Source organism: Phyllostomus hastatus, unplaced genomic scaffold, assembly GCF_019186645.2.
Source record: "Phyllostomus hastatus isolate PE091 unplaced genomic scaffold, TTU_PhHast_1.1 phas_contig_34, whole genome shotgun sequence".
Taxonomy (NCBI): Eukaryota; Metazoa; Chordata; class Mammalia; order Chiroptera; family Phyllostomidae; genus Phyllostomus; species Phyllostomus hastatus.
This window is the reverse complement of record NW_025333857.1, coordinates 43,614,527-43,640,232: the sequence shown is the minus strand read 5'-3', so window position 1 is coordinate 43,640,232 and position 25,706 is coordinate 43,614,527. Positions and strand designations below refer to the sequence as shown.

At 39.8% G+C, this 25,706-nt stretch overlaps 1 pseudogene; it reads left to right on the top strand.

Annotated features, from left to right (window-relative positions):
* Positions 1–2,903: 2,903 nt before the first annotated feature.
* LOC123820188 lies at positions 2,904–3,964 on the top strand (annotated as a pseudogene).
* Positions 3,965–25,706: the final 21,742 nt, after the last annotated feature.

The window sequence follows — 25,706 nt, the reverse complement described above, 5'->3', positions numbered from 1 at the left end:
TATCCAATTGCATCACCATCCACAGGATAATTGTTTTCAGATGGTAACAATGCACTAAATGACACACTAAATGACAGATTGGTGTGTATGTGTGTGTGTGTGTACAAGTGGATTTTATGGTCAGACCCCATTCCTGTAAGAGGACACAATAAACGTCATCTCAAGGTACAACAACGTGAACAGACTGGCTGACCCAGAACAACCATTCAGTGCCAGGAATCATGCAAAAAACTGTCCCTCTAATGAAGGAAAGATGAACCCTTTTGTCCAGATGAGTAGATTTTAAAATGTCAATTCACTGTTTTTCTCAGTGGATACACTCTAAGAATTTTAGTATTTATGACATTAATGATAGCTAATGTTTCCATTTTAAATATGATGGGTTTTTTAGTAAGAAGAACAACTAAAATATATCATTTCTCCAGATGACTAGGAAAACTAATATACTTTGTTCCAGGAACTGCTTTTTCAAAAGCTATAGCATTTAATCTTAACAATTGTCTCAGAAGGTAGGTATTATAAATCAACTGTGGCTCAGAGAGATTGTCTCACTTTCCCAAGATCATTTAACATCATCATCACCATTGTCATTCTCATTATCATATCTACCTGTTATTGGATTCCAACTAAAGGCGAGAGGCTATTTAAAATACTTCAAAGCATAATTTCTAGTCCTCAAAATAACACTGCATAGTAGGTCTTTTGAATATCACTTCATATGGGTAAACTGAAACTCAGAGAGTCATCAACTTTCCCCGGCAATACAATTAGTAAGTGGTGGATTTGAGATTCACATCCATGTCAATGACTTCTGAGGCTAATGATGTGTTAATTTTTAAATATTTCCACAAATTGTTTGATACTCCTCCCAGCAAAATCTGGACATTAAAATTTCTCCCCTTAAAAGTATACTATGCATACTGACTCACTTCTAAGGAAGAGAATATGGCAGAAGAAAAGTGTGTGACTTCCAAAACTAGGTCACAGCATTGGGGCTTCCTGCTTGCTCTTCCTCTGTTCTCAGTTCACTCTAGGGGAAGCCAGCTGCCATGTCATGAGGACTCTCAAGCAGCTCCACAGAGAGGCCCATGTGGCAAGGAGCTAAGGCCTCCTGCAACAGCCATGCAATGGGGCCACCTTGGAACCAGACCATCCAGCCCCAGGCAAGCCCTCTGAGGGCTGCAGCCCAAGCTGACATCTTGACCACAACCTCCTGAGAGACCTGAGCCAGAACCACCCAATGCAACCATGCCTAAATTCTGATCCACAAAACTGTAAGACAATAAATATTTGTTGTTTTAATCTGCAAAATTCTGGGGTAATTTGTTAAGCAGCAATAGGTAACTGATGCATATTACCTAAATCATAATACCTCAAAAGCAGCTCCATTTGTTTCCAATGGCATACAAAATTAAGCGTGATGAGAAAACAAAAGCTCTGTTCCATAATTTTCTAGACTTCACATATTTAAAAACATTTACCAAGGACCCTGAAATTCAGGACAGGTCACCATGTCTATACAGAGAATCACAAATTGCTGAAGTAGACAATCTGTCGTTGAACCCAGTTTCCCATGGTCCAAACCAAAGGCACAAAGCAGTGTTGGCTTCTTGACTTGGAGTGTCCACCTTCTAAAGTTCTAAACAATGAGGGGGAATGTCTCATTCCACTAGTCCTATGATGTTATGATGAGACCCTTTACATTGTCCTGATAATACTTGACTGACAGCTTGGAATCTGACCACTAAAATACCTCAAAGATATTTTTGATTGGTAGAAGATTTCCCTCAGATGAAATAAATAACCCCAGCATGTCTCTCAAACTCCCACCGAGGCCTGAGGAACTATGGGGATGTGCAGACATAAGTGTCTCAGTGTTTGTTACCTTTGCTTCTCTGGGGCCAAGCCCTTGATGAAAACACTGTGTCTGCAAGTGAACTTGCTAGCACAGACAGAGAATTCAATAGGACACAGCCAAAAAGTTCAAAGAGCCTGGACAAGTTCCTGAACTTTATCAGGATTTCTGAGACATCCAAACTCATTCTTCCAGTCACTGTTTTTCCAGTGCTTAAAAGTTCTTGCCTGGAAGATTAAAAATGTGGAGGTTTTGTCTCTTTATACAACTGCAAATAAAATATTCCCAAGAGAAGGTCTCCTTGATGAATAAACACATGACTTTCATTTGCTTGGCTCTGCAAAAGTGCTTTTAAAGTAATCCAGGCGAAATCTCCACGGTCCACGACTTGCAGGCCGCCTGCTCCCCATTCCTAGCATGAGAATCACACACACCATGGCTTTTTCTTCCTCTTTTTAATCAAATGCATTACAGCATGCTATTACTCCTGGGGCTACATTTCTCCAGATGGTTTTCCAGCACCACTGTGGATCCATTCAGAAGGAAATAGAGCTGTGTTTCCCGGTCTAGCACCTTAACTCGATTTCTTTTCCCCAGGCCTCTGTGCACACTGACCTCACTTTTCACTAAAGGACTGAGTCTGTATCACACCAGACTGGATCGTGTGTGTCTGAAATTATGTTAAAATAAAGTAGCCTCTCTCCTCCTAAGACCAAAACAATATCTTGAACTTCTTTTGTACTAGGTTCAGAGCAGCCATTTAATAAGATAACTCAAATCCATACTGTATATCCATGCAAGTTTCTTTTAATAACTCTGTCTACTTTGTATCCATTTTGGTTTAAAAGTCCTATGGTGGCACAAGTGAAATAGCTTCCTGCCCATTGTTCATTCACCCTACACTCTCCACACCAGCAGCTCTGGGTTAGTGCCCGGGTCCATGTCTGGGAACTCTTCAGGATGGCCGCTGGGGGAATGTAGAGTCAAGATTGTATTACAGGGCCAAGAACCCGCATCCATCAACAGAGTACTTTACTCCTCCCTCAGAATGAATGGAGACCAGAAACTGGATGTTTTTGACAAAAAAAAAAAAAAAAGCAGAATTTGATCCAGCACTTCTAGATTGTCAGGGTGCTGAGTGAGATGGCATGAAGCACCCAGAAACAGGAGATGTTATTGCCCTCAAGGAGGCTCTGGAGTATACTTTTACTGGAGGCAAGTACCAGCAGGGTATGACGGTGCTGGTAACATTCCAGGATCCAGTGAAACCAAGAAAGCTGTATGCTGAGTCTCCAGCAGGCCATGATGATGGGCTGGTGTGTGAAAATGCTCCAAGCTTTCTTCCCAGTGTCAGACAGCATTATGGATTCATTCCTCACCTGACAGGGACAGATCTGCTGGTATCAGAAGCCAGGCATAGGTTTGGGTGTCATTAATGATGCATGTTTCTGGAAGCATGTATCTACTGACTGCTAAAGCCCTACTGCCGGGAACAGCCCTATATTCTGCACCTGATTGAGTTCTTCCTATAAAGTTGCTATCAGACTGAGACTGGACAGATCCTGGACTTCTTCACAGCCCCACAAGGCAATGTGGATCTTGGCTGGTCCACTGAAAAGAGGGATCAATCTATTGTCAAGCACAAGATAGCTTTCTACCCCTTCTACCTTCCTGTAGTTGCTGCCACTTATATGGTGAGCATTGATGAGAGAAGGGACATTCCAATGACAAGAAGATCCTGCTGGAGATGAGGGAGCTCCTTCAGATTCAGAATGATTCTACCATGACCTCTTTGGGGACTCCATTGTGGTGGGCAAGATTGGCACTGACATCCAGGGCAACAAATGCAGCTGGCTGGTGCTTTAGTACCTACAATGGGCCTCTCCAGAACAGTGCCAGGTGGTGCAGGAGAACTATGGGCAGAAAGAGGCTGAGTAGGTAGCCCAGGTAAAGGCGCTTTATGAGGAGCTGAATCTGCAGGCTGTGTTTATGCAATATGAAGAAGATAGTTACAGCCGCCTAATAGGTCTCAGTGAGCAGCACTCACTGCCCCTGCCCCCAGCCATCCTCCTGAGGCTGGCACGCGAGACCTACAAGTGGAAAAAGTAACCTAGAGACTACCCAGGTAGGGAGGGTAGGATTTATTAAGGATTTACTCAATGAATTATAGTCAATCCTCCAAAAAAGATTGTATTACATTGTATTTTCTATGAAACACACTGAGGCCTTCTACCTGAACATGCTGGGGGCTCCTCAGAGAGAATCTAGAAGATGCTGGCTGAAATACAGTCATCAGTCTGATTCTGAAACCCTTTGGGAGTAAAGTTGGCATCCAAATATTTCACATCCCTTGAGAGCCTGGAAGAAAGGACCTGCATAAAACCTGCATCATCCTATAAAGGATGAGGAGTGCTTGGAGCAGAAAACTTCTCCCTCACTCAAGAGCCATCATTCGCCTTTCAGCACCTGCCTGAACCAGACCTCATGGTGAGGAATGTTCAATGCAGGGCCTCAATGAAGACTAACACCCAGGTAAGAACCACAGGCCCTCTGCCCTGCTGAAGCCCATATTTGAAAGTAGAGAAGCAGCAAGAGGTGTGCAGTTCAATTAAACCAATATTACGTGGCACTTGCTATGTACCATTCACTGTGTAGAGCATTGGCACTCAGAGAGAAGACCATGACCCCTGACCTAAAGAAGGTCAGAGTCTGTGCAGGACGAAGTGGAGAAATGTGGGAGTGACCAAAGAAGATGGAGACAAAGAAAAACACAGGTCCAAAGGGACAGCTGAGGCTGGAGTCCTTCTTGTCCAAGCTCATCATGACCAAATCCTGCTCACAGTCAATACACACAAACCCAGGTCTGGAACTCAGGACACAAGCAAGTTTCCATCATCATACTACAGTGGCCAAAATATGTACTTCTGGGCATTTTTCCTTCATAATATTCATTAACATTTATTGCAAGTAAAATCAGTGAATTACTTGATAATCATTTACCTCGTGTTTTTCTTGCTCATATGTTTCTCACTGTTGTATCATTGTTGCTTACCATAGTTCCAGCTATATCATTTGGTGCTTAAGAACATGTTTGCTAAAGGAAAGCTTCTGGGAAAATTGGAGGAGGAAAGAAACAATGTTTTAGGCAAACAAATGCCCCAGAGAAGACTATACTTTCAGGGATCATTTCTATAGTTCATTACAAATGCCTCAGAGAAGCCACTCAGTCCCCTCCCCCAGCATGCAGATGCCAAGGATGTAGCATTTCACAAATCAGACTTATTCCACAAGCCATTTCTTCAAAGCCTGAAATTTCTCACGGAGATTACTACTGTAAGCAGTAAAACAGGAATCTGCCTTGAAGCAAACACACTCTAGAAAGTACTATTTATCTCCCCAGGATGCCTTCCCCATTTATTTATGCTCTTGGATTTTTATTCCTGAGACTTTATCATCGAAGTGCTTTCTTTTCTGTATCCTTTCAAAGGCTCCAGCTATCCATAACCACTTGAGAATTATAATAAAACCCAGCTCTTGACTCCAGCACCTCTGACTTCTGCATGCTGTCCTTGTGATGCAGCTAATTGAAAACAGAGTGGAATTTCTCTGGATTAGGTTGGGAGCCTGGATTGTACGTGAGCAAGCTAATATGCAACTGGCCTTTTAGGAAGCGGAAGGACCTAACATAGCATATGTCAGATTTTGAAAGTGCAGAATAAGCTGACACATGAAGCTTCATTTGGTTGCAGAAGTGCTCCTTGAAGGCAAGTCATGTAAATTACCCAGTTTTGTTGAGACTGCCTCACTCAGCTCTTGGCACAGAGGAGGCCCTCAGTAAATGATGAACTGAGCTGCACATGTACCACTACTACAAAGATTCTACAGACATTTGTCTGTAGGACCAATATGGCAAATGCTTAAGATCAAATGAAAATGTTCACCCCAAAGGGCTGAGATCATGCTACAAAGCCATACAACTGGTAGAGCTGAAAAATTAGTAAGCTCCTCCAAAATATTTTCGTTCCAAAGAGTATAGAGTGCCTTATCACACATACACACACACATTCATACACATACTTTCAAATGTATGCACACACTCACATATGTGTGAGCACACATACACTTAATATGGGAGTGCCAGGTAAATTAAGTATACTCCAGCTAAGGTAAGAAGAGAGAGTCCTGCTGATTAGAGAAACTAAGAGAGAGCTGAAGGAAGGCACCAGCTTCCGACTCATGGGCTCCTTCCCTAAACCCCCCTTCTTTGTGTAACCAGCCCAAGCCTGCTTCCTCCACAAAGACTCTCTTGACCAGCCTCATCCTTAAAAGTCAGTAATGAAGACCCAGCTTTTGGTAAAAAACTAATAATGATCTAAATGTCCTATATTAGCTAAAATTAAGTTTTATGCAAAAAACAAAATCAGTAACATTTGTCTTTCCACAACCCATCTCCAGCCTTGCTCTATGCTGCATCTCCTCCACTGTCCCGGATAGCCTGTGCCTGCTTCATACGACTTTCCCAAGCTGCCCCACTGAAATTCATTTCACTCTTTGAGAACAACTTCTATGAGTCATTTACTCTTTACTAACAACTTCAGTTAAGGTGCTACCTCTATAGAAATACTTGTCCCTCATATCCTATTTTTAAATTGTAAAATGAAAGGAAGTCATTGGGAAAGAAATTTCAAGAATCTGTGAATGGCCAGTGCAGAAAATATTTGGGAGGAGCAAAGGTGAAATTCCAGGTTCTGAATCAGTTGTCACTGACCCATGCAACAGATTAGAAAAGCCAACTTTGGTCTACATTTCCTCAGCCCTCCTTAGGTTCTTAACATCTCTCTCAGGGACAATGTCTTTGGATAGAATTCTTTCTAAAGGACAACTGAATTTGATAATTAAAATAATATTAGGCGCACTCATCAGATTGGACAACATCCCACTGTTTACAGAATTTTTGTCAATGTGTGAAGGAAATGACTATGACTCAAAAGATCCCAAGATATTTTTAGCTCATTCCAAACCAAATACATTTGGTCCTGCTTGGATTCAGAGATAATAATATTTCACAAGTCTATTTTGGGGCAGTATTTCCCTTTCCTTTAGCTGTGGGCCCTATTACATGTTCCGCACATAAATTTGGCTTCAATCCCCACAACATTAAATTGAGAAAGGGTGTTATATCTGACTTCAGTATGTGAGAGGTTTCCTTGTGAAATTATCCATTAGGTTGAGTTGCCAGTTTCAACTCTTCAGCACATTCTCTGACTGTAGGCTAAAAATGGTATCTAGGATTTAGGCCAGGTTTCCTATAAATTTGGTATACTCAACACACACGTATAAACTCCTTATCCTTCTCTGCTCCCAGCCTATCTTACCCTCTCCTTTCTTCATACACTTTATCAGGATGGGTGAAACCCCTTGTTGAACAGGTCTTAGCCCTCCTTGGAAAGAGTGCTGAAACAAACAAAAAGTAATTCACCTATTTCATTAAACTGAAGAGTAATTATCATTTATGTTCACTAGTCAACCTTTCTCTTCTTTAAATTAAGGAGAGAAAAAAAATTCCTGGATTCATAGAGAATATCCCAAGATCTTATAACAGGAGCTTGGAGGTCACCTAAACCAATACTTCCTTCTTAGTCAGAGGAGCCAGTCAGTCAGTCAGTCACTTCTCTAAGGCCATCTGCTTAGTAAGTGGCAAGCCCAGACTCAAAACCAAGCTCTGACTCCTAAAGCTCAGGGTCCCTTAAAAGCCAAGCACTCATAGAGTTTTTACTGCAGAGAATACACACACACACACACACACACACACACACACACACACACACACATGGTTTGTAGATGCCACATGTACAGAGTGTTAAACAAAATGGAAAGTTAGATCGTTCCATAAAATATTCAGGCAATTCAGGCAAGACTGGAAGATTATTTTCCCTTTAATTAATCAACAAAAGTCAACTCATATGAACTCTAACTAATAAAATGTAATGCTGGTGCCTTTTATATTATTCATTGCATTATTTATAAGAGATTTATTACCCTTCAGGAAGGGTACTATGAAATGTGAAATCTTCTAAATTGAGTTGATTCATGTCTCTCATCTCCATTTAGAACATATTTACAGAGAGAACATCAGCCCACACAGTCATTTTAAGGATGGGGGACCCTGAATCCAGCCTGAGCTTGTGAGCCCAGCATACAGATTCTTTGTCCTGCCAGCTCTCCTGCCCAGCATGGCCCACTCCCTTGATGCCACCAGCAGTACAGAACCCAGCAGTGTGGTAAGAAAACCTGGTGCTACTGATTTTCATCAAGTGCATGTAAACTTCCCCTCACTGGGAATAGGACCACTGTTTATTCCCAGGTGTTTTCCCCCCCAAATACCTAGCACACAGGATAAGTTCATACACTTTAAATTATTTTGATTAGCTATAGAATGGCTACTTCTGATCAAATGTCAACTAATTTTCTTCTTTCTCCATCATCTCCCTACAGAATATCATATCCATTCATATCACTGATGGAATTTCTTTCTTGTGAATATTGTGAATCAAACCTCAGAAGACCAAGGTGAATAGATAATAGATCAGGAGCCCCATTTTCCAAAAAAAATGTGTCCAAAAATTGAACAATGGAGCCCTTGACATTTACAAAATTATAGAATATTATTCAGCCTTTAAAAAAGAGAAGGAAATTCTGCCATTTACAACAACATGGATGAACCTGAAGAACATAATGCTGAGTGAAATACACCAGGCACGGAAAAACAAATACTGCGTGACTTCACTTATATATGGAATCCAAAGTCAAATTCACAGAAGCAGAGAGTAGAACAGTGATTGCCAAGGGCATAGGGGAGGGGGAAAAGAGGACATGTTGGTAAAAGTTTCAGTTCTAGAGGTCAAATGTACAGCAATGTAACCTATAATTAACAATACTGTGTTGAATACTAGAGATTTGCTAAGAGGGTAGATGTTAAATGTTTTCACCATGAGAAAAAAAGAAAAAGAAAATGGTGGTGAGAATGCTCATTAGCTTGACTGTTGTGATTATTCCACAATGTACATGTGTATCAGAATGTCAAGTTGTATGCTTTAAATACATACAAGTTTTATTTATCGTTTATACCTCAATAAAGATCAGGGGGAATCACATGCACACACATGGTCTCATAAAACTGTGAAGGCAAAACTCACTGGGTAATTAGCAGAGAAATCTCATGGGGAGCATGACATTTTCATGTAAGATGATTCACATGATTCATAGCAGGAGCCTGAAATGGAAAAATATTAAACCATCAGGTCAGTCAGTCCTTCCATACTTGTTGCCAATGTTTACTTCAGTTCCAGTAACACAGTAGGCCTGGGTATTTTTCTTCTCAGGAGGTTAGAGAATACGAGTAACATCTGTGGTGTGTGTTGATACTTGTTGAACCAAAGCTCAGAAATGTCAGCTTAAAGCAAATAAGACTCGGAGGGGACACTGGTTGCTGGATGACCTCAGACCTTGGCTCATCTGAGATTTAGCAAAGTGATGAAATGAAGGCCCCTGAACTTCCACTTCTCCTCATTTTCAGAGGATAAAAATGGCATGTAGTATATAATACCACACCCTTGGGTATCAAGGCACAGAAAAAAATAAGTATTTATATTTGCTGGGGAGAAGAGTGAAAGTTACGAAAATATGTAATGGAATAAAACATTTTATGAGTATTATAGGCAGCTGCAATTGCTAGAGTGCCTTCATTTCTGCCTCAGGGAACCATGTTTGAGGAGAAGGGCTCAGATTCAAAGGAGAGGAGTATAATTGCTTCTGGAAGAAGTCATGAGGATTTTCACTCTCCTTGAAGAAAGGGTGGTAGAGGAGGAAATGGTAGTCCTGGAAAGGCTTTGCTGTGCAAGATGGAGAGGCTGCTGGGAGGCTAGGGAGGGTAAGGGGAAGCAACAAGAAAAGTCATTGTTATCTCTGAACAAAAGTGCTCAGATACCATACTGTGAGGTTGGTGTTGGACTATGATAAGCAGATAGTTGGCAAAGACAGTGATAGAAGTCCAGAGACCCACAGAGAAGGGAGTCAAAGGGAGGACTCATGTCTGAGCCTGGTTCCCACCAGCCCCAGCTGCCCACACTCTCCCTCTGCTCACAATAGCATGAAAGGAAAAAAACACAAAGTAGATTGTAATACAAATGTGGTCATTCCAATGATGTGTAGTGGAGTACCTAAGGTAGAGAGATGGGCAAGGATCAGGGGTTAAAACCTTAGAAATAGGGATAAAATATATAGGACTTAAATAAAGAGTAAAAGTTAAGACACTATTAGATTTTATTTATCAAGAAAATCCCTGCAAGCTGACTGAAATTAGGCTACAGGCCAAAGAGACTTATAACCTATAGAACTATTCTGTGCAATTTTCCAACTTTGAGTAGTCCAGATGCAATTATATTTGTAGAAACAGACCCAGATTTTCTCCTTCCTGGGGCATCAGAACACATGAACTCAGAATTTGCCACAAGCATGTTTCTGCTGATTTAAAGAATGGCTTTTTGAACAATGATTAAAATAAAATAATAAAAAAAAAGAATGGCTTTGTTCTGTCCTCCAGGGACATTGCAAATATGGCCCACCTTGAAGAAGGGCACACACCAAAGTATTTTTCACCATGCTACACAGAAAGTGCAGTGACAGAAGCAATGGAGGTTGAAGACCTTAGTAAAAGTTCTAGGTATAGCAGTGGATTATAAGACTCAGAGATGACAGTGTGGTGTTGGTGTGATCTTAACAGGGCCCTCAGGCAACACGGTTAAAAGACCAACACATGGATGCTGAAGCCGGATCTCATTTGCCCACAGTCCTTACAATAGTGGCCCTGAATAAACTCTGGTTTCACCAAAGTATTTCAGAGATTATTGATCAAAAATGTCAGAAACTCTATTAGCAAATCTTCTGGGACAGTTCTGATTTCAAAATGTTATTGGATTCCACCTTTAGGCAATCACTGCCTGTCTCTGAGCCCCCATCTCCTTGTGTATAAAATGAAAAGTGTGCACTAAATTATTTCAAACATACCATTCCTCTTTTAATACTCCGTGAGGCTTCTGACTCTTCTTTCAGATATATCACCTTTATTTTTAAACAAAAAATTAACTGCACAATTAATACATGAATATGTTTTCTTTGTAAAAAGAATTAAGCATCATAAATTAAACTCAGCTTTGTCACTCCCAATCCCAGTTTCCTCCCCATCTCTTCTAATCACCATTATCAGCTTGCCAATTCTTAAAAATACTTTCATTTACACACATTTTCTCATGGAAAACTTATGGCTCTGTTTCATTTATATATTTTCACATAAATTGTTCTCTATTAAATATCTCACTCTATGATTTGCTTCTGTTCATCCCACAATATCCACAAAGATCTTCTAATATCAGTGTGTAGAAATCTACCTGGTTCCATGAGATGGAGGTACCATCATGCTTTTAGTCAGACCCATATTAATGAACTGTCATTTGTTCTGCTGAACTTCACTGACAATGCCTCCTTGTGCACACATGGAAATGTATGCTGGGGCAAACAGTGCAAAAAATTAATTTGCTTCATCATGGATATGAATCATTTAAATTTTAGTAAACACCAAAGTATTCTCCAAAGTAGCTACCCTGGTTGATACCAGGAATTCATGAGAGATTCCTCTTATCCTGGAGAAGACTCCTGATCATATCAAACTTAAAAACCAGGTAGATGGAAAGTGGCATCTTATTATGTGACCCTGATTTCTTGTGACACTGAGCACTTTTCAACATTTTACCTCTTTTACTTCATCTTATATACGGTTCCCACTCAGGGCTGACTGGGTATGGTCTCAAATGTCTCAGTTTCAATCCCATCCCTGCTATTCCCTGACCATGTCAGGTCACTGAATCTCTGCCCACAGCTTCCTCAGCTGTAGCAGGATAAAAAAGCCTGTTCTCTCTGCATCAGTAACAAAAATTGATTGACTACTTCCTGGACACTCTTCTAGAGGCAGCTTGCTAAGAGCTATGCAACTGTATCAGGCAAAGTGTGATCAGAGGAGCAGAGTTGCCAGAAGTGATATAAAACAAGGGGTTCCTTATTGAAATTTGACCATACACAATTATGAGGAATTATTAAATAGCCCACATCGGGGTGTTGTTGCGTATGGTGCTGGCTCTAAAGTCAGCAGGGAAAGGAGCTGAAAAAGAAAGATGAAAGTGAAGTGGGAAGAGAGAAGGACAAACTGGAACCCCTGACAATGATCTGCAACCCATGAGGATAGACTGAAATCCACAATGATCTCTCCAAAGGTTCAAATTAAATGATGTGACTCTGGTGCCTTTTGCCACAGACCAAAATACACACTTGGCCCAGAAGCTGAAGAAGCTGAAGGGTAATTTAGGTGGATGAGCAGCCACATGTGAGAGCGGCAGCAGTACCGAAGCTCAGCATCAAGCTTCTGGGGTTGAAAAAAGCACAGCAGTATGTCACCTCTGCCTCCCACAACTATGGCTCTTGACAGCCTGGAGCTATGCAGGTGGAGAATTCTGAAAAATGTAGTTCCACCTCAACTAAACACACACCTGTATGCATGCCCACACACACACTACTAGTCCACAACAGCAGTTGCAGGAAATAATGACAAATGTCACCTGTGCTAGTTGCAGACCCATTACTGAAATGCTTGGTCTGTGTACATCCTGACCATTCCATTTGGCAAGCTGCTCTTTTCTACATTTGTCCATAAAGAGTAAGATGGAAAAAGAGCAGTGGTCAGTTCTCTATAAATACAAGATTTTATAAGGAAAGAGACTGACAAGAGAGTCTGAAATAAAGTCTGGGAATCTCAATGCTGCTTTGGGGAGAAGACAGAAGAAAGCTCATCTTAATGCCCTCCTGCATAAGTCTCAGCCAGCATAAGAGCCCAGAGAAGCCACCTCATGGGTTTCTGCAGTTGCTTAGTGAAGTGCATCTTTGTCTCTTGAAACTGTCCTGTTTTACAGGAAAAGAATTAAAAAGTGAGGACCACATAAGTATTGCACTAATTATGAGCTGGAATGTGTCAGCCTGAAATAAGTTACAAGCTGGCCAGAGCCTGCAAACTATAGTTAGATGTTTAATAAAGTTCAGGCATGCAGCCGCGAGCACTCCTGGACGCTTGCCACCTTTTATTATGGTGGCGCCTGGCAACATGCTTGTAGTTAAGAATCTGTCAGCCTTTCCATTAGAAACTCCACCTTTTCAGGAGTCTCTAAATCTCTTTTTCAAAATCACATAAATTAGAAACTTGCATGAAATATGCAGCTTGTCCAAAATGAGAATATTTTGTGGTGGTTGTCATTGTAATTGTTTTGTTTTGTCTTTCAGATTTGAAGAACTTCAATCTGATCCTGTCATTCACTGTACAAAAAAAATTTTTAAGAAAAAAAGAAGTAGAAGAAAACCAGAGGTTTGGTTCCAATTTTCCTACAGAAATGACCTGCTCTTTTTCTTTCTGGGGCCATACTGAAAAAGGAAAGTACATTAAAGCAAAGAGTTTTGTGTAAAAGATAAAAATCTGTCATTAGATAAATCCAAAGATAAAGAAATGTAGCTTTCCATTTCTTAGTTTGGTATAAGATTGTTAGCTTGGCAGTACAAAAGAATTTAGGGAACACTTTTATGTTTCAACATATATTCTTAAGAAGCACTCTCCATTGGGAAAATCTCATACTCAAAGCAGAAATACTGAGTTACACAGGAGAAACTGAAGCAATTCCTCAGTTCTTATTGTAAAATACATTATGGATTTAATAATAGCAGCTATTCAGAAGGAAGGAAGGAAGGAAGGAAGAAATCACCTACATAAATATACTCACTGATGTTAAGATGCATCCCAATTTAAGAGAAAAAATATGTAAACACACTGAGTATATATTTGAGGAAAGGAGGAAGTGTCTTAGAATAAGGAAATAGGGTATGTTGCTCATTATCATTTGCAAAACACTTTTTGTCCAAATTTTGGACAAAAACACCAAAAACACCAAATTTTGTCCAATCACGTTTCTCTCCATAGATAAAATACCAGGGAGATTGCACAATGTTCTTAGCAATTTTTCAAGTTTCAAAAAGCCAGATAAATGTAAACTCAAAATGCCAAGATCTCATCTAATTTAAAATACCTCCCTTTCTTCATCTTGGGCTTCCAAGCTAGTTTAAGCTTGGAAGTCTGAAGAGGTGAAAAAGATGTGATGAGTTCTGTGTGATTTTTTTTTACCTTGTTCTTTCTCTCTTCCTCCTCCCCCTCCTCTGCTCCCTGTGGCTGCTCTAAGAATGGAGTGAGGTGAGGATTAGGGGAGAAAGGTCTTATTATTAGACTGATCTTACAGCAGTTCACCCAGAACAGTCCTGGCCTTACTTTGGCAGCTCCAATCATGCCTGTTGTCTTGGACAGTTCTAATGAAATGTTACCAACAGTTATATGAAACCCATCAGGAGGGGTGTGCTAGACCTCTCCTCTCTACTTCAGCTCCTGCCATGGGTTTATCTGGTAGCATGGGTGAATCAGGGAAAGAAAACAGAGTTCCCCATTGATGTGTGGTTAAACCTGAGTGGGGACCATAGTGAGAGCCCCTCCTTATATCTGACCTTTTTCAGACACAAAGTGACAACAATTCTGTTATCAGGACAGCATGTAGGGATGCCAGGCAGCTGTGCTGTGGCTCATGACATAAACTATACCACAGCCTTCCACATGCCAAAAGCTATGAGGCTGCCGGGTGGGAGGATCAGTGAGAAAGAGGAAAAACTGGAGGCTGCTTGCCTATGCAATATGTGTGAGAAACAGAGGCTGAGAGGTCCTGCCATGTGAGGAGGAGGAGTGTGAAAGCTTTTGCTAGAAAGATTTTTCATGTAGCATAAATCTGCAACTATTTACTTTATTCTTTGAAAAATTAATATATTCTAGATAACAAAAGCACAATTTCTCACTGTTGAAGGAAAGGTAGAGAATAGACTGGATTTATGTGTCAGATTGGAATCAGAGGTATGAACTTATGAACTTATACATATATGGATAGATACCAAAATATAACTGTGTGTATGTATATATGTTTCTTAGTTCTGCCTGCTGAGAAAACCTAGGAGCAATGACACTCTCGTAGGAATCTGAACACACCCAGAAGCTGGATCTTGGTTTCTATGTACCATTTTCCAATAAAAAGGAGTCAGGACTCATAGGAATGCATATATTCTTTCAAATTAGTGTTTTGGGTTTCTTCTGATAAATTCCCAGAAGTGAAACTGCTGGGTCATAAGGCAGATCCATTTTTAATTTTTTTTTTTAGGTAACTCCATACTGTTTTCCACAGTGGCTATACCAACTGCATTCCCACCAACAGTGCACAAGAGTTCTGCTTTCTCAGCATTATTTACAACAGCCAAAATTTGGAAGCAGCCCAAATGTCCATCTGTAGATGAGTGAATAAAAAAAGCTGTGGTATATTTACACAATGGAATACTACTCAGCAGTAAAAAAGAAGAAAATTTTACCCTTTGAGACAGCATGAATGGACTGGAGAGCACTATGCTAAGTGAAATAAGTCAGTCAGAGAAAGACAAGTAGCATATGATTTCACTTATATGTGTAATCTAATGAACAAACTGAAATAATAAGCAAAATAGAGACAGACTCATAGAAAGTGGGCTGACAGCTGTTGTGGGGAAAGGGACTGGATGGGGGTGTTGAGAGTGAGAAAAAAAGGGAGAGAACTCACAGACACAGACAGCAGTGTGTGATTGTTGGGGAGTGAGGGAAGTGGAAGAAGATATGGAGGGAATAAATGGTAGTGAAAGGAGACTTGACTTGGGCTAGTGAACACACAATACAGTAAACAGATGATGTGTTGTAGAACGGTGCACCTGAAACTCGTATAGTTTTGTTAACCAGTGTCACCCCAATAAATTCATTGAAAAGGAGAAAAAAGTAGCACCGAGGTTTTCCAGCAGAAGAAATATTTTGCAGTGGGCTTTAGACTTAGCCCTTGCCAAGAGTCCTTGCTAGACAGTCCCTCAAACTGGACAAACCAATTCCTTGGAATACATCCCCTATTATGTATCTCCTACTGGCACTGGTTCTCTGGTGGACCGCTGACTGATGCAGATGGTAGACTCTATGGTTATCATTTTTCTCCTCTGGGACTTTTGTGATTTCAGATTCAATCCTGTAGAGTGCCCAATATCCAAATACTGACTACTTCCCACTGAGACCTCTCATGGGAACCCCCATTTGTAATTCTCTAATCTCTGAGATACGTTTCCTGAACAGTGACATTTGTTTTTGACAGTGAAAGGGAACACCTGCATAACCCAGGCAGCTCTGGGCAGAGCAGGTGAGCAATCACCCTTTTATCACCCCATCAGCCCCTGGCATCCAGCCCTCAATGCTGGCTTCCTTGGGGCTGGCACCTTCAACAAGCTCCTCAGCTGGCCCAGGGAAGAATATACCTGTGTGCCCACAGTGGGAATGCATATCCCTCCCACATCAGCCCTGTCTCCTTTCTCTGCCATTGGGGAAGATTTAGCCACAGCCTATAAATATTTTTCAGGTGTAAATAAAAATACTAGTCCCAAACTCCAAAAGATATGGGGGAAGCTTTCTAGGTGGTTCTTTTGAATACCTCTATACTTGGGGGATCTCCTGCCTCCACCATGAGTGGGAGAGATGTCCAGCCTGTCAACAACAACCCACACCAAAGAAACCCCCACTGGGTTCTTCAATTCTCTAGCCTCCCTTTCTATACTCAAAAGCTGCCCGCACAACCTGTTATGAAGGCTCAAAAGCGCTGGTTTGATCCCCATTGTTTTTGGCTTTGGGTGCCTTGGAGGAAACTGAATCAAAAGAAAAGTTTCCTTTGACCCCTACCCAGCCTCTACCCACTTAAGTCCTACCACAATCAATGAGGCAGGTAGGAAAAGTCCTAGGGTCTTGTTTAAAAGTGAGAAAATGTATATGCCTGAATGCAAAATCAAACAGCTGGTAAATAACAAAGCCAAAAGGAGAAACCAGATCTTCAACACTTAGTCTGACATTTTATATACCATACCACACCACATTTTCTCACTAACAAAACAATTGAATTACCCAATTTCAGAAGTATAGAGGATCAGCTTTAAACAAAATGTACAAGAAATGCTTCCTGCATTCAAGTTTAATTAAGTCTACCTTAGATTTATGGTGCATTTCTCTCCCAAACCAAGCTTTTCTGGCTAATTATCCTACAAACCTGTGTACCTATTAGAGCTGCAACATCATGTATAAAACAAACAAACAAACAAACAAACAAACAAACAAAAACAGAAAACAATCTGCTGCCTCTCTCCTTCAGTCCAAATAATTAAAACACACATTCTAATGTGCTCCATTCCAACACTTTATTTTTATTAGTGTGGGTCAGCTTCAATGTTCTAACAGCATTCTAGACCAAGGATAAGATCAAAAAAGTATCATTTAGTCATCCACACCCCGACACAAGCAGGGCGCATGAGAAATTGCCATAAATGCTTCCCCCTACATTGTGAGACAGAGCACTCCTTCCAAGCAGAGCCCTGAGCTAGTTCCAGGTAAGATTCCCTCTGGGCTTGGGAGAAAACTGAACTCTGATGAATTGTTCCAAAAAGTCTTCCAAAAACCTAGTTCATTAGTCTAGCCCATAACTACAAAATGAGGCAGAATCAATAAGTAGGTATGTGGGATAGGCACAGCCATTCCCTTCTTTGCAAAAGCAGAACAGGGGAGTTCTGCAAATTCTAGGGAATTAACTGTCAGTTTCCTGGCTAAGGTAGGTACCCACCCACAGCCTTCTAAGAAGGAAGGTCACCACATGCAGGGTAAATGCAGAGAGAAGGAAGAGTGTCATGTCATACATGAGTGTTCTCTCCCAAGTCCTCTTCTGTCTTCTCTCCACATCCTTCCCTCTTGCAAGAGCTGTCACCTGTACTTCCGTGAAGCCCTCTCATTTCTGTTCACCTTCCATGTCCCTTGCCATCACCTAACTCTAACTCATATTCTCCTCACCTCTGCTGGACCATGCATTCTCAACAGGCCCTACCCCAAGGAGTGTGAAAATTGGATCTTGGCAGGGCTGGGAGAATACCCCTAAGACCCAAAATATATTTTTCAAAAAGGATTTTTATATTTAAAGCACAAATATACATATAGTATATAAACAGAGAGACAGTATATCTGTAGTATTAAAAATGTCATGGAGGAGGTGGTTAGAGGGAAAGTCTAAAAAGGCTCCCTAGCGGAGCAATAATGAGAAAAAGGAGACGATGCCCATGGGTTGTGCACATAAGTTCTTTGGCTTCTCCATTCTCCATACTGTTCTTAACCTCCCCCTGTCTATTTTGTACCTACCAATTATGCTTCTTATTCCCTATACCCTTTTCCCCCAATTTTCCCCCTCCCCTTCCCAGCTATTAACCCTCAATGTGATCTCCATTTCTATGATTCCGTTCCTGTTCTGGTTGTTTGCTTAGTTTGTTTTTGCTTTTTAGGCTCAGTTGCTGATAGTTGTTAGTTTGTTGTCATTTTAGTGTTCATAGTTTTGATCTTCTTTTTCATAGATAAGTCCTTTTAACATTTCATATAATAAGAACTCAGTGATGATGAACTCCTTTAAATTTACCTTATCTGGGAAGCGGTTTATCTGCCCTTCCATTCTAAATGATAGCTTTGCTGGATAGAGTAATCTAGGTGAACTAAGGTGGGGGAATGCTGGAGGGAAGTGGGTTGCAGGGTGGAGGGGCATGAAAGGGAGAAAAAAATGGGACAATTGTAATAGCATAATCAATAAAATATACTTTAAAACAAGAACACTCAAAACACCACAACAAGCAATCAACCCAATTTAAAAAGGCAAAAAAAAATTTAAACAGACACCTCACTAAAGAAGGTATACGATGGCATATAACCACATGAAAAGATGCTCAGCAATAGTCATTAGCAAAATGCAAATTAAAACAATAATGAGATGCCATTATGTACGTATAAGAGTGAAGAAGTTAAAAAAACTGACCATTCTAAGTGTTGAAAGGATGTACAGAACTCAATCTCATATACATCTGATAAGAAAAGTAAAATTGCAGCACTTTGGAATACTATTTGTTAATTTACTAAAAACTTTAAAGCCCTGGTTGGCATAGCTCAGTGGATTGAGCTCGGGCTGCAAACCAAAGTGTCGCAGGTTCGACTCCAGTCAGGGCACATGCCTGGGTTGTAGGCTACAGCCCCCAGCAACCGCACATTGATGTTTCTCTCTCTTTCTCTATCTCCTTCCCTTCCCTCTCTAAAAATAAATAAAATCTTTAAAAAAAAACTTTAAATATACATCTACCATGTGATTCAGCCATTCTACTTCTAGGTATTTACCCAAAGGAAATAAATCATACGTTCATGGGGAAAAAAGAAAAAAAAGAGAAGTACGGGTCTAAACTGAAATAGAAGCATCTTGACTGACTTCCCCTTCATTCTTCTCACCCTCATTCATACTACCTTACCTCCCCCCACCACTCCAGCTTGTCCTACACATACCCCCCTACACATACTACACATACTGGTGATGGACAACACCTTCCCAATCAAAAAACACAGTTAGCCTGGTCTTGATCTTGCTGAGACATTGTGACACCTTCTTCAGGTGTGGAGAACCAGACAACTTCCATTGGGAGAACTAGGCCTTTTTTCCTGGATCATAGCCGTACACCCACGATTCATCTCGTTATGACCTTCTTGAGAAAATCTAGTTCATCTGCAGCAGTTTGAATCAAGTCATCAGCAACTGCAGCACAATGTTCCTTCTGCTCTGGCAGCAGAAGCTGCAGAAAAAATTTTGCCACAGGATATTTCATGCCAAGATCCCGCATCAAAATCTCAGACACAGCAGTTTTGGGGATCCCCAGGTCACCTTCTAGGTCTTGTACTGCCAGTCAAGACCCGATGTGACACGATCTTTGTTGATTGCAGGCCATATACTTTCTACATTCTCAGGTGTTCTGGCTGTTGCAGCCTTTCCAGAACAAGGATCAGATTCTTTCAACAGATTCTCAACCATTTTCGAAGTGTTTGTGCCACACTTTTATTTGCAATGCACTCACTGCATCATCCCCAAAAGCCTTCTGAATCATCCAAATAGTGTCCATAAAGGAATGTTCAAGCTTAATGCAAAATTTGATCCAGATTCATTGCTCTGCTCACTCGGTCATTTTGAATGTGATGGCCACACAGTACACATGCTCACTCAATGGCATCTACCACCCCCACTGACTAGTGCAGTGAAGTCGTCATTGTTCACACATGCACACTCCAGGCCACTCTCCTTGGCTGCCACATTACATCAGTGTTGCACAAACCATTCTTGTTATATTAACAATGGCTGGACTTTTTCCGTACAGATTTCATTTTTGATGCCATTATCTTAAATTAATGAGCCTTTTGAATAGAAGACTTGATCTGTCTATTCTAGTCAGAGTTCTGAGTTCTGGCTCCATCTACTAACCATGTTAACTTCAGCATAGTTAGTGTATACCCCTTCTGGGGATCAGATTTCTCACTTGTTGAATGCAAATGATACAATCACAGGATGATTGTGGGGAATGACTTGGACAATGAATATCATTTTATAAAGTAGTGACATTAATAACAACAACAAGGACATATAGTAGACTTAATTCCAAGTACTATGGCAAGAGTTTTAACATAATCTCTTTAATTCTCACAACAACCTAATGAGGGAGTATTTATTATTTTACCCATTTTACAGAAAAGAAAACATGGGCTCGAAAGACCGAGTAATTTGCCCAGCTGGTGTGTAATATAGCCAGGATTGAAACAGTTCTACTTCACCCCAAAAATCTCTGCTCTTAACCACTATAACATAGAATATAAATCCAAGCTATGAAAACTAGTTTGGGAGTAATTCACTCTCTTACTAAGAAAAGACTAAAGCCTTGAAATGAACGTGTCCCCATGTGGCACACCATCAGAAACACACTGTTACAACCTACCACCCAGCTAGGGAGAGCTGTGCTTATAAGCCACATTTAAGGCCCTGTACAGAATAAGGTAACATGATGCTTGAGTATTTGTTTGCTTCTGAAAGGGCTATGGACTGAGACTAAACGTTCCATCTCAAGAAGCTTTTGGCTCAGTCATGCTCCCTTCTCCCATGTAGTTGTCTACCCAGAACAGACACGTGGCTTCTCTTCTAGGTTGAATCTGCATTGCGCACTTCCAGGAAAGTTCACCATATTGTTTTCCAGAGCACACTTTTCAAACAACAAGAAGCCAGAAACTATTTCTAGTCTTCCACTTTAAGAAAATTTTAAAAGCTTTCCCTGTGTGCACAATGTCTATGTGGTGTCTCTAGTAAATTATTTTCACATGTGGTCTACCAGACCCACTGAATCTGCAGAAAGCATATCCCTCCTCATGCCTGGATGACCTCTCACCCAAGAGGTCACTACCCAAAAGGCAGTATGAGCCAACTGCGTTGTGTGCTCCATTACCCATGAACCATGAGATTATGAGTAATTGTGGGTAATTGCTATGGCAAATGAGTTATAGTTAATTACTAGTGTGGTCTTAATCCCAGCAACAAGTGAAAGCAAAAACACTCATTGACATTTCACTCGTACTATAATGAATACAGCTTGCATTTTTAGTTGATGCCAAAACATTCACTATTTTGAACAGATTATGAAATCCCAAGGAAATCAGATAACTGAGTGTTTAAGCATGTAGGATTTTTCTTTCCCCACTTTTAATTTGCTGCCAGGTATTTTTAAGGGCATCTCAACTTCCTTTTTACCCTAAGCAACTGCATGGGCTTCCTGATAAAGTTTGCAAATGCTAAGAATCACCTGACTCTAGAACCTGCTAAAACTACCATATTACAGAAATTCAAGGCATAATTTGTAAAGATTAAATGAAGTAATAGATTCTGAAGTTCTTTAATAAGATGAAAGCACAACACAATTACACAGTATCATTATTATCCCCTTATAACTGATCTAAATGCCTCTTATAAAATATAATTTGCTAATTGTTGTATGTAATGTTGTCAGTGATAATCAGTACATATCTGGATAGGTGTGAAATGTAGCCTTTCTAAACTAGGAATCCAAGAGTATTTCATTCTCTAAACCCATGTTTTAATTGGTCTAATTTGGGGGTGCTTCCAATCTCTTAGGAAAGAGTTCTCTTTGAGACTGATAACACCGATGGAGATAGGAGCTTGGAACATTATAAAGCCAAGACTAGAATTTGGGTCTTCTGAGAAGTAGCTTAATACCCCTGGGCAAAGCATGAAATCATTTGAGTCATTGGATAGCTTTCATATCGTCTAAAATAGGACTAATGATTTACATGTAAGAATGTCATAAGGGTAAAGTGGAACTAGAAGGAAAAATCACTTTGGAATGTTAAGTGTACATGCAATCAAGATTTATATGAACAATAGAATACACTGTAGCAACATTAGTGGTTTCGTCATGAAATGAGGACATTTAGCTTTTCTCTCTGTCAAAACTGCTTTAACACCATGTTTCTGCATTTAAGGGTTTGAAAAAGAGAGGAAATTTTGTTTCAGCTGCACAACCAAATGGGAAAAAAGGAGATTGTTACCAATTTTCCTCTGATTTGAGCCCAAAGGAAGGATGATATAGGACTTTCAAGTCTCCAACTTTTGTTGAATTTGTTTTGCAGCCAGAACTGCATCACTTTATCTGGATGTCTCCCTAAATTCTGAAATGAGGGTTGTTCTCTACGGAGACAAGGGCCTCAGTCAAACAAAGAATTTCCAGGAAGAATCTCTCCATCCTAATCTTTTTCAAAAGGAGGTTTAGACTGTGGTCCAGGGCCTCAAATATCAAATGAATTTGAAGAGGAGACGGGGAATGAAAATGCAATTATTAGTTCATCCCTGCCAGCATTTCCTATCTTTCCAGAATGCAGACATTGGTAAACTCTCCTTTTCCTAGTGTACATAAATTCACAAAGTATATGCTCACTCAGCAACTAATATTTATGAAGTGCCTGTTTATGCAGAGCACGCTTTGGGTTCTGGAGACTCAGCAGTGAGCAAGACATTTCTTCTAGCAGAATGGAAACTATAGCAAACAAATCCATTAACAAGAAAATGCCAGTTTATAACTAATACTTTCCAAATCATTAAATGAGACAGTATGATGGACATAACTGACTGTTGGGGGAAGTCATTTCTGAGATGACATTTCAAACTGAAATTGCAATGACAGGAAGACTCGGGAAGGCTAACATCCCATCTTAGCCTTCCCACTGGTCCTTTTCCTTCTCTGCTGTAGATCTAGGTTCCCATAATGAAGCAACCCTCCCAGTCTAGACCTTCCACTAAGCTGGCCATCTCCTTGGCTTCTTGATTCATTCATTCAGCAGGCTCAAAAGGGGCCCTAGCCTTCGGTCACCACTTCTCTCCTAAGTGTGAGACAACCTCAGATCAACACCACAATGTTGGTATTATTAAATCTATTTTAATAATGGGGCTCAGAAATAACTACAATAACTTGTATTTACTAGGTGCTACTATATGACAAAATCTAACAGATCAAAGCAAAGGATCAATGGCCACAGTGATCACCAGAGGCTTGGGACCAGGGGCCTCCTTTATTTCCTGGGCTACAAAAGCTGCAGGGATTCTGTGCACCCAAGGAGAAGTTATACAGAGCCAAAACCAATTCATATATATACACATATGCCTTATGTCTACTGTGGCAGTAAGGGATTGAGCCAGATTCATTTTTATTTAAAAAATATATATTTTGTATCTGTACATTTTTTCAGGATAAAATATATTATATAATTTATATAAATAAAATATAGATTATATTTATATATGAGCAATAATATGTGTAGAAAATATTACTAGCCATTGAGTAATCCAAACCAGACCAGTGTGATCACATCATTCTCCAACTCAATAAACCTTCAGGGGTTTCCCACTTCCCACCTTGGACAATGCACACAGGTGAACTGCCGATGTCCTGGTGGAGAGTGAGGGAGAGCACACATACTGTAAAACTCAGGAAATTTCCCTTTAAAAGTCCTAGGTTCCCAGAATCCTTTGAAAAAAATTAGAAGTTCTGGCATTTTATGGCCCCTATTTTCACATGGCACCACCAGCTGGAAATGAGTATCAGCTGTCCACAAACTTCCATGAACAGTAATTTCATTAAATGCTTCACAACATTTTCTAATTTTTATTCTAGTTTCTTCCTTGGTTCATGAAAAGATTCAAAGAGTATTTTAAAATTTATTGACCTATACTATGTCTTAAAACTATCTTTTTGTCACGGATTTCTAACTTAATTGCATTCTGTTTGTATAATATGATCTAAACAATGTTCATTCCTAAATTTCGTTAAGAATTGCTTTATGTCTAAGAATAAGTTTAGCTTGCATACATTCTCTGTACGTTCTCCACTGGTTGGAGGAAGTGTCTCATATATGTCTATGAGATCTGGTTACTGAGTGTTTGTCTGCCTTTTCTGTGAATACTTAAAAGAATAGTCTGAAATTCTCCCACTATGAGCAGTTGATTTGTCTATTTCTGTAATTTCATCAAATTTTGAACTTTGCCTATAGGCATTATATAATGATCTTCAGAATATCTAGATCTAATGCTAATCTCATTATTTTTATCTAATTTTATCTAATATTAACCAGTTGTCTTGGGTTTGCATTTGTCTGGTATAATTTTTTTCCATCTATTTACTTTCAACCTGCTGTTTCCTTTCATGTGGGTTTGTCAATAGTCCGTATCTGATTGATGTTTGTTTGTTGGTTTGTTCATCCAGTGTAATAGTCTTTGCCTTTTAATGATAAGTTTTAGTCTATTCATATTTATTTTGATTAATGATGTATTTGGATTAACTTTAACTACCGTGCTTCGTATTTTCTCTTTCTCTAACATTTGTCACCTTTGCCCCTTGTCTCGCCTCATTTTGGCTTGAGAGTGGCTTGATAGTGTTGCTTTTTTCCCCCTCATTCTACTTCTTTCTTCTCCTGATTTGAAAATCATACTTTGCATATCTATTTTGCCAATGGTATGCTAGAAATGACTGATAAGCATATTTAACTCTTAAAGTAAACCAATGTTTTTACCTTCATTTGGAACAATATATGAACCTTAGAGCACTTAAACATTGATCTCAGGCCTTCTGACTTACATGTTATATGTTTGAGGATTTTATTCCTATATTGATCTTATGTGCCCATAAATTAGATTTTTAATTGTTTTACATAGTCAATATTGCTTATATTTACCCACAGGTACACCATGTTATTTATTCATTAATCTTCTTGAACCTCAGGTGCTCCTCTGGGCTCATCTTTCTTCCTCCTCAAATGCTTTCTATAGGCTTTCATTAATGAAGAATTATTGGTAATAAACTCCATGTTTGGAGGGGGGTTTTTGTTTTTGTTTAAAATGTCTTTTGATCTCATTCTTAAAAAATAGCTTCACTGAACATTCAATTTTATACTTAATTGTCTGATCAACAATTATTTTTTTCTTCAGTACACTGAAGAATATTATTACATTTTCTTCTGGATTCCACTGATACTTTAAGAAGTTAGCTGTTGGTCTAGTTAACATACGTATGTACAATACATAACCTTTCCTTTCTCTCTGATTGGTTTCTTTTTTATTGATTTCTTTCAAGATCATCTCTTTGTCTTTGGTGGCCTGTAGTTTCACTAGGGTGTTTTTAGATGGGGTTTTATTTTAATCCCAATTGAGATTTTTTAAGCTTCCTGAATCTA